This window comes from Myotis yumanensis, unplaced genomic scaffold (assembly GCF_028538775.1).
Source record: "Myotis yumanensis isolate MYYU_CA2020_CCGP unplaced genomic scaffold, mMyoYum1.0.hap1 SCAF_14, whole genome shotgun sequence".
NCBI classification, from domain to species: Eukaryota; Metazoa; Chordata; class Mammalia; order Chiroptera; family Vespertilionidae; genus Myotis; species Myotis yumanensis.
In genome coordinates, this window is record NW_027223765.1 from 14,533,499 (window position 1) to 14,551,438 (window position 17,940).

At 37.3% G+C, this 17,940-nt stretch overlaps 1 protein-coding gene across 12 annotated transcripts in view; it reads right to left on the bottom strand.

Annotated features, from left to right (window-relative positions):
* The window catches only part of RBMS3 (RNA binding motif single stranded interacting protein 3), a 1,176,852-nt gene that overhangs the window by 322,042 nt on the left and 836,870 nt on the right, over nt 1-17,940 (bottom strand). The gene's annotated exons all lie outside the window — the stretch shown is intronic.

A 17,940-nucleotide genomic window follows, 5' to 3' on the forward strand; every position in this document is an offset into this window, starting at 1 on the left:
TTTGTAAAAAGGACTTGAACTATTCCTTGCTCTGTGGGAAATAAGATGCTTTTTCTAGATCCTTCTGGAGTTGGTGAGATAAAGAAGCAACAAAAATAGAATAGAAAGTAAAAAACAAAACAAAACAAAACAAAACAAAACAAAAAAACCCACAAAATAAAATGAGGGAAGCCAGTGGCTTCCAAGATTCAGTCACATTCTGGAGGAATCGTATACTGCTTCCATTTTCTGCCTTCCTATCTTTTTCCGTTTCATGAAATGAGAAACTGATGATTTCCTGTGACCTATTATGAATTTCATACATAATTAACACCAGGAATGATAATGCTAATCCTCTGATTTGAATTTTCAAGACTTGGACCTCCAGTACAAGTCTTATTTGTGCTTGCACTGGGAGATACATGTTACTTGGAAATAGATAGCCTTAACTGGTCAGCTGTATTTCAGCCATGATATAGCCTCCGAAATAACATCTGTTTAAGAGTTGGACTGAAAAGTGATGTAGGAGAAGAAATAAAGTCAATTATTTGACCTACTGCTGATTCACCACTTGACCTTCGACAAAATTCAAGTCCTCGATAGAGGGAATAAAGGAAATTTGACAACACAACCATGGGTGGGTTATGTTAGGTGAAGTACAATGGTCGGCAAAAGTAGGTTTACAGTTATGAGTATTGTACAACAGAGTTTATTCTTGTATTATTTATTATTTATTGTGTTATTTATTTGTACTACAACTATAAACCCACTTTTGCCCACCCCTGTATATTAAAAAACGAGCTATTATGAATGTGCTCATCATCTTCAAAAATAACCAATTCATTATTAAGGCTTAACAAGTGTACTGATTTTAGCAGTCTTGACCTTGACACAACACATATGAAAAGTTCAAATGCAGAGAAAACACTAGTTTAAACTGAGCTCTTATTTCACAATAAGAAGATAACACATTTTTGTACAATTGCTTAGGGCAATGAGGTTTATTCATATTTATTATCCCCCATACTGCCTTAAGACAAGTTTTATAGACGAGAATGAGACTCAGAGGAGTTAAATAATTTGCCCTCATTAAAATAGCTAGTAGATAGAGAAATATGAACTCAGCTCTGTCTGGCTCTGAAATCTATGTACTTTCCACTCTGAATTTTTCAAGCCTTTAAAGTAGAAAGAAAATAGTTCTCATTATTAAGGTGTGAATTACTTATTTCATCAATTCTAAAATGCACATTTTCCCCACATTTTAATGGCTCTGAAATGAGGATGCTTCTTAAAATAGCTGTCAACCAGGTACAATTAGGATGCAATTATCATCGCCTGCATCTGAGCCTCAAAAAGACCAGGGTGGCTGACTTAGAAGAAAACCTCAGAGACATCAGCAGAGCATCCTTCCAAGCGCTGCTACATCAGCAATGCTCACGACAGCCTACAGGGGCATAATGTAAAACGTCCACGGACTATTGACAATTCTCACTCATAAAGTTATTCAGTGTCAGGTTCTGATTGTGAAAACTTGTTAGAATTACTTAAGCAGTTTAATTTACTTATATTTTCCTTTTTCATGAATGCACAGGAATAATTTTATTAAAATCTATCTATGCTTAAAGAAGTCTAAAAGAGCTACACAAAATATTTTATAAGATACTGTCTCCTTAAAAGGTAATGCTTTCTCTTTCTTTGCGGTATATGAAATAATGATTCATATTAAGCTAGATGGAATACATTACTCAGGCCCTTTATATCCTTTAAATGCAGCCGGCTTAGGGCAAGATTCTAGTGCACTTGTTTAAGCTCTTGGTACTCTCTGATGGTTGAGATGCGGTAAGAGTCAGTTCCCTGGAGAGACCACCCACCTCTCTCAAGTTCACTCGCACTGTGGTGGGTGGAGAAACTAGCCCAAGAAGAAAATCACTGGCATATTCAATTCCATGTGAGGAAAACTTCTATCCCTCCCTTTCTCCAGGGGGAAATGTTCCAATTGCTTTGGCATTAACTGTGGACTTCAGCCCATCTTTTTTATTGTTGCTTTGACAAAAACACAGACATAAACCAGCTGAGGAAGCCCTTCCATTTCATTTTGCCTGTGAGCATTACTCAACCAACTATAGTGAGCGATGCTGGGAGTTCCCTCTCCTAAAATATGTACTATCCCCCACCATCCCTCCACAACAAGGCCTAGTTCCAGTTTTGTTCTGTTTCTGACTGAAGCTCTTGGGTTTCTACCCAGGCATGCAAGGTGACTGCCAAACACAGGGCTGGTGCTCATATTAACAACCATTGGCTTAGTTTCATGCAGAAGTTGGGTCTCTCCCTGAGAGTCAGCAGTGGTCTCTGCACATTAACTCCTTAGAAACCTAGTTTTTCTTTTACTAGTAACTTTGCTACAGCATGAAAGATATGTAATGGGGTGCTAGACAATATCAAGACCAACATCCTGTTTTCCAAATGAAACAACAACAGAGACTCAGATAGACTAAATGAATCTTTCAGGATCCCTAGTAAGTGACATGGCCAGATCATCTATCTATTGTCCTTTATTCCTTCCTTCATTTCTTCCCACCTTCCTTCAACTCATATGCATAGAGTATCTACTGTGTGAGAATCAATGGTGAATAAAACACTAACCCTGACCAAAGTGAACCTATAAGTCACATGGGGATGTGGACAAGTAAACAGGTAATTATGATACAAGGTAAATAATTATCTGGATGTGGACAGACAGCAACACATAGGAGAGACAGTAATGGTTGCTCAGGAAGGCTTTCCTGTAGCAAGTGGTCTCATGCTAACTTCTGAAACTGGCCTCCTGAGCCATTCTTTCCTCTTTATAATCCAATGTGCATGTGATTAAGCACAGGCCTATGTAGGTTTCCAATACACACACATTACTATATGTTACAGAGCTTTGTTTATCACTAAAATCTGTAATTAAGTCAATATTCTGGAGCTGTTTCTTGTCCAGACTTCAGGGGAGGCACATATCCCCAGGATTGGGTGTCTTCTTATATCCCAGCAAGTGAACTGGTTTGGTGAACTTCTGAACACCTGGGCAGCTCACTTGCCATTCTGGAAGAGTTTACCCTTCGTAGAGTAAGCAAAACTCATTGGCCATAGATCACACAAAGCTGCCAAAGCTGATGAATGGTGGGTCTATGGAAGCTTCACCAAGAAAAGACATCTTACATCAAATCGTCTTCCCCAAGGATCAAAAGTTTTGCTTACACTTGCTTTCAGTTGGTCCCATGAGGTCTGTTACACAAATGCCACAGAAATATAGACATAAAACTATGTTCAATCGTGCCACAGTTTTCCTTAAATGCTGAGAAATTTAAATAATTTGTAGTCAATACTTTAAGGGAAGAACCTGGTAGGACCAAAAGATATATTCTTTTCCTTCCAAGGATATCATCCTACACTGAACATTCTTTGGGAATCAAAAGAATATGTTCATATTTATGTATGCTCATATATGAGCTCCTCTGGGTATGTTTGAGGGGCACGAGAGGGAGAATTTCATTTAAAAAATATTAGATTTCTTAAATTTAGGCATATTCAGATGTTAAAACAACTGATATGTGTGTTTTACCACAATTAAACAATAATAAAATAATTGGGTCATCAGAATATTTTAATTACGAATAAAACCACCCAATGTAATTCTCTAAAATGATGACCTTCATAAAAAGGGTAAACCAGTTACTTTAGATTACTGAAAAAAAAGTAATTCAAAATAGCTAGGATTGACTCCTAAGATGACTGGTTAACAAACATCTCTAAGAAACAAAAGTTAAGTAAGCACCCCTTTTCTCCCTAAATGAAATCCCTTTAAAGGATACAGATGGTAACAAAGAAAATAAAATTTAAATAAGCCACACTGTATTTTAAATATAGATATGGATATTTAGTATGCAAAGATAATATACTTAGATATATTTTTCTGCTCACTGATTTTTGTAACATTTAAGTCTATCTTGGCTAAAGAACAATGCCCTACGTCACATGAATTTTATCCTAATTATAGCTTCTAAAATTCTTTTGTCTATGACTTCAGGTGACTGGTATCTGATACCTGGTTTCAATGGAAAGTGAGATGGAAGCTGTAAGCTTGAATATTAAAGAGAAATCATCAGTAGTGGAAGCGAAGATTTCTGTAAAAAATCATACAAAGAAGTCATTGGAAATAGCCAACCACATAAAATATGTAACCTGGAATGTATTAAAAAATTACTTTAGTATCCTAGAATTCTTAGTAATGGGCACCTACATGGATGTCAATAAAAATAAGAATGATGGCATGCAAATCTAGCCATTAAAGGGCCCAATTTAGGAGACAAAATTTCATGATGGCCATAAAAAGTTATTAAATGCACTTCTGCCAATGTGGCTTCATCGAGATTTTTCCATTTTTTTCTGGAACTGTTAAATCTCTCCTCACCCATATCCACCCTTATTTGAACTTACAGCACATTTTTCTCAGGGTTCGTAGCATTTGGAAATTTATTTTTCTATCGCTGATTTTTACTTTTTAAGATCAAACATTCATGGGCTTTTAGTAAACATAACTCAATGTACCCCTAGTTTCTTGGGTGACTAAAACATTCAACAGATAATACTTAAGGCATGAATAAATAGCTTCATGTATAAGAATGCTTCACTGTATCAGAACATACTACATTCAGCAGTTTAATTCTACCCAAAGGGCTCTGTTTTAGGTGGTTATCAAGAAGTAAAACTTTGCTGAATTAAGAATATAGTCCGGGAGCAAAATTCCCTGTTATCAAATCTTTCTGCACAGAAATTTTGTAGTGTTTAACTGAATCAGGTGAGTTGTATTTTATAACTGGCAGAAGGTAATTAGAGTAACACTCCCATTGTATATATGGAAACACTGAGGCCTGGTGAGATAAGAGCCTGGACCAAGGTCAGCAGAGGAGGGATTCTGCTGTCTCTATGCCACATTGCACATATGGTCTTCATAAAGATTTCCCAGCTACATGCCTCTATCCATCCTCTTACCAGAGGCACAAAATAAACAACATTCTAGAAAACTAATCTCATCACTCTACTACACAATTTTAAAATACTAGTAATATGTTAAGGTCACAAAAAGTAGTTGCTTACAATATTTCTTTTAGATCCCAATGGAATTGTATGTTTGAAATGTGTATGTGTGTGTATATACATGTTCATTACTTAAATAATGCAAGCCATTTTTATGTTAGAAAAAGCAGGAAGAACATAGTCATATTTTCTTGTACGATGCTGTAAAACCAACTCAGAAGTTTTTTTTGTTTTTTGTGTTTTTGTGTTTTTGTAAATATACTGGTTACCTGTTTTGGGCTGATGGATGGGAGACAGGGGTGGTAGGCTTTTCAAAGAACACCTCTTAAGGCTTTTTAATTTTTGAAGTGCATATATTCATTAGTTCTTTAGTAAATTAAATAAAGTTTTAAAAAACTAGCATAGAGCCAAGCCCAAATTTCCCCACCCTGTCATTTCTTGATAAGCCTGGTCCTTTGTGATTAGGGGTTGGGTGATGGCGTAATAATGAGGCATGCAAGATCCTCTAGTCCAAGCCAACTTTTAGACCGAAAATGAAGACTTCTTTTTTTGTGATCCACAATATTACAAAAAAAAAATATTTTGGTGTCTAGGGACTTCTGTTAGGAATGCCAGATAACTCAACCAGCATTTTTAAATACCACAATAGTTTTAGCAAATACCTACCACTGCAATTTGTAGCAAGCAGCTGGGTGCTGCTTTAATTTGCTTTCTTTCCCTCCTATCTCAGCACGAACATAACAACAATACAAAACCATCATGTGGAATCGTGTCTGCTAGAAGAAGTGGTGATTACTTCCAAGCCCAAACAAAATTAGGGAAGGAAGAATAATGAAGAGAACACCTGTTTGAAGATCTTCTTGTGAAAAGTGTGGGAAAGAACACAAGGAAAATGCACATTGCACATGTACATGAAATTATAATTAGGAAATAATAGGAAAGTAAGCATCTGATCACATAGCTTTCAGTTATGAAACTCCATACAATTGTGATTGACTTATTAGGATTAAGGATAGCTGTAAACTGCTTAAAATCAAAATGTTTGACATGATTCTGTAATTCTTCACTTCAGCTTTGCTTTACAGAATGTGACAACTGGTTTAAAAAGCAAAAGCAATCACATGCTACCAATGAAACCAAGTTTTTAAACTCCATGTAGCTTCTTCTATCTTGGTGTCTCTTTCACTTGCTTTTTCTAAATATAGGCTCTAAATGAATCCTCGAAATAGCTCCCTTACAAGACAACTTACTTTGCTAGTAGAAGCAAAACTTGGCAAAGGTTTGTAGCATATTTGTCAGTAACTAACACTATTTTAGATGCATGTGCCCTGGGACCAATACTATGCATTTATCCTACAGCTATAGTTGTTGAGAACCACAATAATATACAAACAAACATGCTAGTACAACATTTTTATTACAGCACAAGTTTGGAAAAATCCCAAATACCCATGAATATAAAAGTCATAAATTAAGGTGGGGTATAGCCATGAGATAGAACTCTACACAGTGATTATAAACTAGCCTTTATAGATACTAACATAACAATGTGTCCAAGATATATGTCAATTAACAAGCTGCAGACTAGTTTCTACAGATACACATTGAATAAATATGAAAATATATATGCACTTAACTATTTGCCTACACAGATTTTGATTTAAATGGCTATGTAGTTATTCATCATAATACCAATATAATCAATAGTTAATGTTGAATGATTCTTCAATAAGACAGGTGTTCTTCTCATCTTAAAATACCTGTTAATCCTCACAGCAATTCCATGACATCTAATCTAATAAAAGAGAAACATGCACATTGACTGTACCTCCACTACACCCACAAACCATGCCCACCAGCCAATTAGGAGTGAATATGCAAATTAACCCAACTAAGATGGCAGTGGCCACGGAGCTGGAGCAAGTAGGAGGCTTGGGTTGCCCCCAGCAATGGAGGAAGCCAAGCTTCCCGCTTGCCCTACCGGCCCTGAGCTCTGCTCAAGGCTACAAAGTTTCAATTATAGAAGATAAATAAATCCCAGATACCTGCTTCCAGCCTGCGGCCATGGCCAGCCTGAAAACAGCCATAAGCCCCTCACCCAGGCTGGCCAGGCACCCCAGTGGGACCCCCACCCTGATCTAGGACACCCTTCAGGGCAAACCAGCTGGCCCCCACCTGTGCACCAGGCCTCTATCCTATATAATAAAAGGGTAATATGCAAATTGACTTGAGCAGCAGAAAGACTAGGAGTGACTGGTCACTATGACACACACTGACCACCAGGGGGCAGACGCTAAATGCAGGAGCTGCTTCCTGGTGGTCAGCTTTGCTCAGCCACAAGCCAGGCTGATGGCTGCCAGTACAGCGGTGATGGCGGGAGCCTCTCCCGCCTCCTCAGCAGCGCTAAGGATGTCTGACTGCAGCTTAGGCCTGCTCCCTGCTGGCAAGTGGACATCCCCTGAGGGATCCAGGGCTGCCAGAGGGATGTCTGACTGCCAGCTTAGGCCTGTTCCCCTGGGGAGCGGGCCTAAGCCAGCAGGTGGACATCCCCTGAGGGGTCCCAGACTGTGAGAGGGCACAGGCCGGGCTGAGGGACCTCCCCCCCTCGAGTGCACAAATTTTTGTGCACAGGGCCTCTAGTAGGTACATAATTATCCTCATATTAAAGAGGAAGAAATTGAGATGCAAAGAGATTCAGTGACATGTTTAAGTTTATACAGCTGATATGTGAGACCCAGGAAGTAGACTCTAGACCTTGCACTCATAACCCCCAAGCTACACTATCTCTCAGGGAGTTAACATTGGAGAGCGTGCACCTGTGTTTGGATATGCACAGCAAGTATCTGTGTGTATGTGTATGTGTGTATATATATATATATATAGAGAGAGAGAGAGAGAGAGAGAGAGAGCGCGCGAGCCTGTTAACAGTGATCACCTCTGGAGATGGATGATGAGTGAGGGTTCACTTTATATTTCATACTCCTCAGAACTTTTAATACTTTTAAATTGAAAATACACTTCCTAGTATGTGTTTTAATGCACAATATGTGACAATTCTGATTTTCTACCACAACCTGAACCGCAGAAATTTAAAAGTTGTCTATGGTGGTAGAGCTCCTGTCTTCCTGTTCCAGGCACTGAAAGATTAACTTCACTTATAAACTCATGAAGATTCTTTAATTTATCAATACCTGGGTTCTTCTGGTACATGAGATTGATTTTTACTGCTTTGTACAGTATGCCATTTTATGAGACACACATCAAACTCATTCAAATGGCCAGTCATTTAGCTGTCTGTTTGGTGTACATGCACATTCTGTCATGCACTGTGAGCAAAACACAGCCGAATTTAATCAGGCTGCTGTTTATAATTTAAGAGGGACCTCCAAATGACTCCTTTTTGGTACGCTTCTAAAAAGGTCAGGCACCAGCATGTTTTACCAAATAAAACTCAGGTTTGAAGAATATGCCTTCTAAATTGATTTTTACTACCTGGGCTATAATAAGTTTTACAGGGCTTCTTTGTTAAATTGCCCTGACAATTTCCATTTCCAGTTGCCTCAATCATATTAACAGAAGGTAAAGTTCACAAAGAGTAAAATATGTCACTGCACTGCATTTGGGTTCGGGAAATAGATCACACAACTGACAAACATACCGACATAATGTTTGGCATTCCCATTCTTGTTTGGCTTGGCATCGCTCACTCAGGGCGGGACAAGATGCCCTACCACAAGCGGAAGTATTTCATTACTCAAGACATAAAACACGTCTGCGCCAATGACTTGACAAAGCCCGTTAAATATGTATATATATTTTTAAAAAGGATGGATTTTTTTTTCTGCCAAAGAAAGGCAGAAAGGTCAGGGATGTGGGGTAGAAAATATGTGTGTAGAAACACTAGTTCTTGTCTACTTAAAACAAGGGTAGAATTCCACTAGAATGCATGAATCCTCTACAGAATTATTTCTCCTAAACGATGATGCCTATGCACAGCTGTGCTCGGCAAGAGTAGGGGCAGCGAGTATTTTCTAAGAAATTAAAATAAGGTCAGATGGTTTTTGAAGGTTCACTAATGAAAGATCCATAATCTATCACTTGTTTTATGAGTCAGCATGCATTTCTTGAGCCCTTCTATACCGGCCATAGAACTAACACAAAGGGAGAGACCAGAAGTTAAGAGCCAAAGTAAAAATGTTTTAAGTCTTTTGACATGATAATTATAGGAGGCTGGGAAGGCTCAAGAAAGAGCCATGATGCCCTAACTGGTTTGGTTCAGTGGATAGAGCATCGGCCTGCAGACTGAAAGGTCCCAGGTTTGATTCCAGTCAAGGGCATGTACCTTGGTTGCAGGCACATCCCCAGTAGGAGATGTGCAGGAGGCAGCTGGTCGATGTTTCTCTCTCATCGATGTTTCTAACTCTCTATCCCTCTCCCTTCCTCTCTGCAAAAAATCAATAAAATATATTTTTTAAAAAGAAAGAGCCATGAGTAGAGGTACTGTCCCTCAAAGTGGTCTTGAAAGAAGTGCTATCTACTCAGAGATCTGAAAAATGCTTTTGTGTATTCCTTCACCAAGGGGCATCAAGGTGGGTGGTAAGGACGAATTTTATGCATAAGCCTAGATTTGTGAAAAGAACATGAAAAATTGTGGTGACCGCTGTATATAACTTTATTTCTTATGGGCATTTATCCTTATATTAGTTTGCCCCTGTTCTCTAGCTGATGTTTATGCATAAACCTGTCATATTCATTCTACACTGTACATGCACTAATGGTAAGGTCCATATGTATCTTGAATCCACTTTTATCAGTTAATTTTCCATCACTACCATGGTGGCTGTCCTCAGATCAAGAAAATTAATCATCTAGAAAATATTTAAAATAACATTTTTAAAATAACTTCTTTTAGAATAGGCCTTGATTCAAAGTAACACTGATGTTTAAAAATTTATATGTCTGCTCCTGAGAGGAAAGTAAAATGTTTATAGCTGCAGACATGCAAACTGGATTAGGTCAAGTAAAGAGAAAAGCTCCATGTGCAGCTCAAAGCAAACGCACTCTAGCGATTCTTGGCGACAACATGGGTTCAAGAACAATTCATTTTCCTTATTTGTGCTTCTTACCTCTGATTAGATGTCACCTGACATCTGAACAGAAGGAAAGCTCTTCACATCTTGATGTTGACATGTACACATCCTACATTAGAGTCTGAGTTATCATGCTTAGCAAAAATTCTCAACGAGAAGTGTTCCTTCCAAAACCTCCTCGTTCAATCAGTCACCCATTAACTCAACAAATATTGACTCATCATCAGAAAATATGCTAGGACTTTAGCTGGGCACAGGAGCAACAATAGGCTCCCTATCCTCCAGGGTCTGTAGTGTGAGATATGAAGTGCTGAGGAGTTGCCCTTGATAGGCACTGGTATGGCTTGTGTATTATTATACTGGTAATTAGCAAACTGACATACTTCCACACCTCTTGGAAAATAGTTACCGAGCCAACCACCACACTCTACCCCCACACTGTCTGTCCCCAAACTCCCTGCTTATACTGACTCCTCTTCTAGGACCCCTAGAATCATCTTGTAATCCATTAATACCATCCACGCCCCCCTCTCTAGCTCTGTGGACAGGGTCTGGGATTCATTGTGAGTGACAATGACATACTGGCAATTAAATATCATGACTGTATTCCTGCAATACAGGCCAACACTCCAGCCCAATCTGCAGACTAGGGCCACCTATCTGAGGTGAATTTACAGAACAACAATGCAGAGGCAGCATTTAGAGACTTACAGCAATTTGACAGATTGGTTATATGTCAGTTAAAACTAATAATAATAGAAATGAAGCTTGTATTTTATATGGCCCTGCTTTCTTTTATTTCATTTTTCTGATTACTCTTCAGAGAATGTTTATAAAAAGTATGCATAAAACACAAAGAATACATAAATCAAGCATTTTATTTGCTTAAAGAAGACCCCTAGCTGCCCTTTAACAGTCTCCCTTACCCAAGCAAGGAAGGCCAGAGACATATGTACACACAAAATATGCTGCTAAGCACACTGAATGTCTATCCTAGTTCATGGAACATTTGCATCTCCTGCCTCACAACTATACTGGGTTAAAGTATAAATTAAGCAGTGCTTTTCCTAAGCAGTTCAGATGAATGGATAAGTGGCTTGTTGTAGCGTTGAGTTTGTATAAAAAAACATGTATGAAACCTAGATGTTGGAGTGCAGGCGATTTGGGGGTCTGGGTGAAAAAAGTGAAGGGACTAAGCAAAAGGGAAATAAAACCAACTCAGACACAGACAACAGTATGGCGATTACCAGAGGGAAAGGGAGTAAGGGGAAGTAGAAGAGGGTAAAGGGAGGACATATGGTGACAGAAGGAAACTTGACTTTGGGTGGTGAACACAAAATACAATACACAGATCATGCATTACAGAATTATACACCTGAAGCCTATATCAGTTTGTTAAACAATATCACCCCAATAAATTTAATGAATATAATAAGAAAATAAACCCTAGATGAATGACACCTCTAATTGAAAGAGTACATTCTGTCATCCAAAGAGTAACAGAACCAAACACCAACCCTGAGGCAATTAGCCTGGGAAATTTTCTGCAAAATTGTATGGTGTTGACTTTAAGCAGCATATAATTCAGAAGCAATGAAATTAGGATGTAAGAAGAAATGAAGAAATATATCATGCCTCACCCCTTAATATTTCATTACCATTATCACTCTTACTTTAAGTCATTTTTCTCTAGGTAATTCTCAATTATTTGCTTGGAAAGATTTGAATTTGATTTTAACTGAGGGTACTCTATCCAATATTAAAATACATTCACAAAAATGAAAAATGCTTTTAAAAATAAGTTTACAATATCTTGGAAATGTAAGCAATACAGCAATTCTACAATCCCGAACAGGATGCTTGCTATTTTCCAATACATATTAACACACAGATTTTAATATAATATTGAGTCAAGATGTGAAAAGAATGTTATTTTTTCTCTTTCAGATTATTATATAAATATATATATTATATACTATATATTTGGGAGAGGAATAGAGAGATAGAAACATCAATTATAACAGAGAACCATCAATCAGTTGCCTCCTGCATGCCCCCTACTGGGGATCGAGCCCACAACCTAGCCATGTGCCCTGTCAGGGACTTGAACCAAACTGTGACCTCCTGGTTCATAGGTCGATGTTCAACCACTGAGCCACACCAGCTGGGCTCAGATTATTTTATTAATTTACCTTGTATGATTTGCCTATTCCTTTGATTGACTATTAAAGAACAGTTGTGTTTTACATGAATAACTTAGCCCTAAATTGATATAGTTGAGTCCCCACCACCGCGATTTAAAGAAAAAAATAACATATGATGGGTAGAATGTTTTCTCTCATGTATTTTTCCTTAAACACTGACATCAGCAACATTTGTCTGCACGTGAGCTCTAGAAGATGAAAGAGTGAATAAACAAATAGAAAAGGAATAGTACAGAAAAACTCAGAAACAGATGTGTTTACTCTGGCTGTTGTTTTTTCTCAGGTCCACTTACGCCTGGTTGTGATTTTACACTGCATACAAAAAAAATACAGTCATGTGTTCTGCTCATAAAATCAACCCCAGTTCTTATAAGAAATTACACACGGCAGCTTCACATGGATGCTTTGTACTTGAGAAAAGATTCCTATAATATGAGCAACCCACTCCAGCTCTGAGGCGAAATTCTATGTGCTACTGAAATCCTCTGGGGTCTAGTAAGGCTTATGTTGAGGTTCAAAAGAAGTTAAATACACTTAAAAACCCTTGGGAACAAAATCCTTTGGTGTGCAAATGGCATGGCCAGAATGTCTATCAGCTTGTAATCCAAGTACTGATCCTCATGCATTTACATACACTTTGATGTGAATCAGATTCCAATATAGTCTTTAACCATCAGTTGCAGGACCAGCCAAAAGGAATGCTGCCTAACACCACTGAGTTCGTGTTGAGCAAAAATCAGAAGTGAGAAAAGACAGTCATCCTTGACCTAATTTATCATTATGCAACCCAAAGATATCAGACACAGATATTTATTTCACAACCTAGTAGTATTGATGCATGATTCAACACAACTATTTCCCAAGAAAGGCAAATTATTGTATATTGTAAACTGAGTTTCACCAAAACTAGTAACTCCCGAGAAACCTACACACTGCCACAAAGCAAAAAGGAAACCTATGTTGTTTTATATATTAACAAAACCAGAAAAAAAGGAGACAGCAGTCCTAACTGGTTTTGCTCAGTGGATAGAGCGTCGGCCTGAGGACTGAAGGGCCCCAGGTTCGATTCTGGTCAAGGGCATATACCTTGGTTGCGGGCACATCCCCAGTAGGGGGTGTGCAGGAGGCAGCTGATCGATGTTTCTCTCTCATTGATGTTTCTAACTCTCTATCCTTCTCCCTTCCTCTCTGTAAAAAAAATCAATAAACATTTTTTAAAAAAAGAGAGACAGCAGAAGACCTTGTAACACAAAAACTGCTACAGCAGACCAGCTCCTCACTAGTTACTTCAACATCCTTGGAAGTGCAATGGGCATGGTAGCAGTATTAGCATAAAAGACATAGATCATCAAAGCCTGTACACTGGACATCATGCATTATGCCCATCCATTAAAATTGGAATTGGGAGAATATTCAATACCATAGAATCCGAACTGCAAACCAAGTATAATAGATCTCCATGCTTTATTCTTACTGGTTCATCCTTGTGAAGCAATGTTCTATCATCTCCAATTTCTACTTTCTCTATATTCTTCTTGAATAACCCTTGTTATCTGTATCCAGTCTCAGCCTCATTTTCTCTTCCACAAGGGTCTGCCATGAAGTACAAGAAGTACATAGATGGTTCCCCTATCCACACTGTATTCTGGAATCATCAGTGTGTAGAGTAACATAGAGCATTTATGAATTCACTGCCTTTAGGATTCTGGAAAACTCAAAGGAATTCCTGTAACATTACACATATTATTCTGCTGATTGAAGTATAGAATAGTTTGGAGATGGGGACTTGCCTATATTAAAGCACAGTACATCATTACACTGGTGTATGGATCTTTGCACTCTTGGGTCAATGTTAACATTTCAACATGTGAAGTACTTTTAGTATTTTTCTTTAAGAATTTATATTTTGCACAGATGCTCCACTTAGTCCATAACTTGTTTTTTTGGATTGCAAATAAACAAAAGTAAATGAGGATAAACAATTTACAAAAACATAAGCAGAATATAAATGTTACAGTTAAATATTTAGAGAAGGAATAGCACCATAATCTTCAATACAAGTTATAAAAACTAGCTATGGTATAGATGTAGTGTATGCATAGAGAGAAAGGGAGAGAAAGGGAAAGAATAAACTAGAAACATTAAAAGAGTCATTATAAGGTTTATTTCTGCTTATTTTTTTTGGGGGGGGGGTATGTCAGCATAGCCCAAAATACAAAAATACTTCCAAAAGAACCTGAGTTTTTCATTTATCATTATTTTCTACCCTTTTTCAAAAGACATGCTGGTAGACAAATTCCAGTCAAATTTCCAATACTCTATTGGTCTACCCCTGAAGGGAAACTAATGTTCTCTATCTACTAAAATGGATCTTGAAAGAAAAAGGGAACAGAGGCATTTCCTGAAAAGTTCTAATATTCACAGTAAATGATCGAGAAGAAGCTTAATCAGATAGGATTTCAGAACTCTAATGGAAAGAAATTTCAATCATCAAAAATTTATTATCTGGGCTCATTTGAAGGGACTGCAGTACAATAAGTATTTAATCAGTTGGTTTCTATTTTTCAGTGGAATTAATTGTTCAGTCTCTGCAAGAGTATTAACTTCTTGGAAGCCCACGATGAGCAATACGATATACACATGATGAATTACAGAATTGTATACTAAAACCTATATAATTTTATTAACCAATGTCACCCCGATAAATTCAATAAAAAGAAATAAGGTTTCTCAACCTCAACATTACCATAAGGTAAAGATAAAGATGAACCAGGCATGAACTATGGCCCCAAGGTGAGTAGGTCATAGGACTATACTGAAAAATGGAAGTGGTATAAAGGCTTAAGATTGAACTGTGAAAGAAATTCAAAAAGAAAAAGGTATGATCAATTATTATTAAGTATGATATGTTATACAGCGGTTCTCAACCTGTGGGTCGCGACCCCTGAAAATACATCCTGCATATCAGATATTTACATTATGATTCATAACAGTAGCAAAATTACAGTTATGAAGTAGCAATGAAAATAATTTCATGGTTGAGGGTCACCACAACATGAGAAACTGTATTAAAGGGTTGTGGCATTAGGAAGGTTGAGAACCACTGCGTATTAAAATGTTAGTTTCCAATAAGTCATCCTATAGTTTTCTATCACTTATAAGATGCAACATAATACATAGTAGAAAGGTAGGTATCTATCTACATATGCAACTTATAAAAGTAGTAATCAAGGACAACCAAAGTGAGTTAAAATGCATTGATGACATTACATGGCCTGGAATACTCATTCTAAAATAGGGTTTCTCTATAGGTTAAAAGGCGATAAATGGTGATGGAAGGGGACTTGACTTGGGGTGGTAAACACATAATACAATATACACATGATGAATTACAGAATTGTATACTAAAACCTATATAATTTTATTAACCAATGTCACCCCGATAAATTCAATAAAAAGAAATAAGGTTTCTCAACCTCAACATTATTGACTTTTAGACCAAATAATTCCTTGTGTCGTGTGTGTCTGACTTGGGTGAGGTGCTACTCTTTGTATTGTAGGGTGTTTAGCAGCTACCCTGGCCTCTACCTTCCCCCAGTTGTGACAACCAAATATGTTTCTAGATATTGCAGTTGAGAACCAGTGCTCTAAAGTATCTTTCAGATATTGGCTTAGATGCCACTACCTCCTGGAAAAGATTCCTGAATATCCCAGGTGAAATATATTGTCTCCACTATGTGCTGACAAGTGGAAACATCGCTGATTAACTGTTCACCATGTATAACAATTACTTATTTACTTGTATGTACATTCCTATGGACTGTGAATTTATTTTGATCTGTAATTGTATTTTATCCACCATTGGTTCTCCTCATACTAGGTACCCTATACATATATGTTGAGTAAATCAATGAAGGAAGGAAGGTAGGTAGCTGAACCGACCAACATAGCACGGGAGGACTCTTTCATGCATCATAAGATGCCAGTTGCACCTTTCCCAGCAATGTGATCATTAAAAATGTCTTCAGACATTGCCAGATAGTCCCTGGGGGAGGAGGGCATTACCTCTGGCTGAGAACCACTGCTCTAAAGATTGTACAGAGAAATGGCAAACACTTAGTAAAGTTCAGTTTTGTTATAGAAACATTTTACAGTGCTTCCACTGTCCTAGTCAATAACTCATATAATAATGGCTTCGGAATCAGACATAAGATGAGATCCTGACATCTAGTTGTCTGTATGACCTTGACTAAGTTAAACTTTTTGTGCTTTAATTTCTTCATTTGTAAAACTGGAACAATAATAACCGCCAAGAGAGTTCTTTCATTCAACAAATATTTATTATTACCTGCTACCCGCTTGGCAGACACTCTGCTTGGTTTGGAAGGTACAGTATACAGTGGTGGCAGGAAGCATTAGAGTCTTCGCACTTATAACTATTACACTTTAGAGTGGGAGAGGGATAGAATATAATTGCCTTTAATATAAAATTTAAGTTACTAATTATGAAGATAGATTCTAGAAAACTGAACAAGATCCTATGAGACCATATAAAAAGAGCAGCATGACCTAGACAGGGATGTCATTAAGATTTTCAAAAGGAACTGCCATTTGAACTGTTCCTTGAAGGATATGTGAAAAGTGAATAGGAGGAGAAGGGTGGGAGGATTCAATGAGACAGAATGTGAAAGCATAGCACAAGGCTGCCTGATGCTCTATAGAAAATCAATGAATGCAAGCAATGAATTATAAATAATCAACACTATCACTGACAAAATTAACAGATAGGAATAGGACATTAAGCAAAGTGACATCTGATTTAGTATCTTTCTCACAACTAAAAGATATTCACAATTCATTTTTACAGAATACTAAACTAATTAACAGTGTTATGAGAAAAATATGACAATAATAGTGTTAAAATGAAAAGATCCTTTTGCAATCTAGAATGTTGGCGACTTTAATATCTTGACATTCTAGGTATATAATTTTCCAGTGTATTGTATATTATGGTTAAATTCTTCCATTGGAGTATAACATGGATTAGCATGCAGTCTGGTTTATAAAGCCTTACTATTCCACTGTGCTAACAGTCCCTATAAAAGATCCAGCCATCAGTTAAATAAATCATTTGGCTGGAAATGGAGCATTTACATATGCATGAGTTACTAATTTCTTGGACATTATAAGCCATGAGGTGGTTTCCTGTGCGCTAGCAAATGCTGAGGTGAACCTTGATTGCCAAAATTGCACATTTTAAACATTAATTCATGGACCATTTTCTCCATCTAAGATATAATAACATTCTCTATCTGTAATTCTTCTGTCAAATGGACCTATCAGACATATATAGAACATTCCATCCAACAGTAATGGAATATATATTCTTCAAGTGCACACAAAACATTCTCCAGGATAGATCATATGACTGATCACAAAATAAGTCTAATTTAAGAAGATTGAATCATACCAAATATCTTTCCCAACCACAAAGTTATGAAACTAGAAATTAATAACAGAAGGAAAACTGGAAAATTCACAAATATGTGGAAATTAAACAATACATCACTGAACAACCAATGGGACAA